General features: G+C 29.8%; 1 protein-coding gene across 4 annotated transcripts in view; it reads right to left on the reverse strand.

Moving 5' to 3' along the window:
* LOC119593160 (sodium/hydrogen exchanger 9B2-like) overlaps window positions 1-1,872 on the reverse strand; it is an 18,959-nt gene that overhangs the window by 3,077 nt on the left and 14,010 nt on the right. The window contains exon 15 of one of the 4 annotated variants that reach the window (XR_005230503.1): window positions 1,090-1,209. The exons of the other annotated variants lie outside the window; for them this stretch is intronic. The gene's annotated coding sequence lies outside the window, so the exon portion shown is untranslated. The remainder of the gene's footprint in view (window positions 1-1,089; window positions 1,210-1,872) is intronic. 4 annotated transcript variants of the gene reach the window in all.

Consider the following 1,872-nt stretch of genomic DNA (forward strand, 5'->3'; position numbering starts at 1 on the left):
CGGCATGCAATGACCAATTATCAACCTAGTTTGATTAGTTAACTTATATCAATACCCTTATTTCGAGCTAATATAATATTAGGATTCAAAAATCTATATCAGTTGTAAACTCTGAAGTCAAAACCTTAAATTATTACCAATGTCTCACTTATTTTGAACTTCATTCACAAAAAAACTCCATTATTTGACAAAGACAAAACAGAAAAAATCATTCTAATATAAACTTAACATATTCATAAGGGAAGAATATAACCTGATAACCTATATCCTTATGGTTCCAAAATTTTCTTTACCCCCCCCCCCCCCCCGCACACTTCTAAATGTGATTACCGAGCAAATAGATATACCCCTTCAGTGTTTCTTAAATAAGACTGATTATATCCATCTCTCAACAATAGATTTGAAAGATTGTAAAAAGTTCATAAAAAAAAATATAATAAATCTATTACACCTGTCAATAAGACAGATCACAGGTGTAACCTATATCAATTATCAGAAAGTATGTGAGTAATATGCCTCACAACAGAACACTGGAAGTCATCATAATATGAAAAACATATTAACCTATTTTTTACTTTCTGCTTCTCTATTTGCTTTATTTAGTTGTTACCAAACCATGTCTAAGTAAGTTTTGGAACAAAGTCAGAAGCCATTTTGAGAGAACAAAACACACAATTTTCTTAAGTCATATTACAGGAAAACTATGATGTATACCTCCTAAGTTGTAAGTAATTTCAGAATACTCAACCAATAAAACACAAAACAGATGTGAATAATAAATAAATTCACACATCAACCAAGAGAGTATAATATATGAAATTTCATGAAAATGTTTCATGAAATCGCTTAAAACTACTGCTCACTTAAACCTAAATAGACAAACACTGAAAAATTTACTTTTTAACCAAAGCAAGGAACCAATAATTAAATTTTGTTTTATTTTGTACATTACTGTGTTTAAGAATTAATTTTATCACCATGGTAAAGTGTTTTCTAGTAACATAAAAGGGCAAGCAAACTACTACCATGCAAGTGTCCCTAAAACTTTTCAAATCAAAATACTTCTACAAAATGTGGTTCTACAAGTACCTCTACAAACCAAACAGAAGTGATCATCTCTGCAACAAATATCTGTTTTCAACAAGTATTTCTGGCAACCCAAGCAGTTCTGGAAGCCTCTCAGCAACATAAATAGCTCCACATGAAACCCTGCAACACAAACATTTCAACAGGTGTTTCTGTTACAGAAGCAGTGTGAATAAAAACATGATATGAATAGTATTGAATTAAAAGTTAAAGAACACAGACTGTTCATAAAGAGATACAGTAATCTCAGATTTTTTCTGTAACAGAAATATATCTAGTTATTTCTACAGCATAAAACCAAAATATTAAAGGAAAACAAATAGTTACACCATTAATTAAAAACAAGGCACATAATAATGCATGCAATATCAACTCTAAAGGTTCTAAATGATTATGTACGAATTCCTTCGCCATTAAAATTCCAGAGTGTAAATCAAATGTGAACTGAAATTAATGTATTAGTAATAAAAATACTTTAATTAAACTGCATGCATTATCTTAAAAAAAACATGCATATATTCTGCACCATCTTCAATTATTCAAGTTTGTAGTTTCTATTACATATGCCCAAAATAACCACGTCTAAAGATATTACTATACAGAACACAATCAGAACACTACATAAAATGTCAAAAATCAAACTTTTCTTATTCCTCTTTAATAAAAAACTAGTGAGTTGACTTCACTCTAAACATGTGTAGGAATTCCTTTACAAATTTCTTAACAAACACTTATTCTAAACACATGACAGCTATATGGCACACTATCTCACATAATAACCATCAC

Source organism: Penaeus monodon, chromosome 31 (assembly GCF_015228065.2).
Source record: "Penaeus monodon isolate SGIC_2016 chromosome 31, NSTDA_Pmon_1, whole genome shotgun sequence".
NCBI classification, from domain to species: domain Eukaryota; kingdom Metazoa; phylum Arthropoda; class Malacostraca; order Decapoda; family Penaeidae; genus Penaeus; species Penaeus monodon.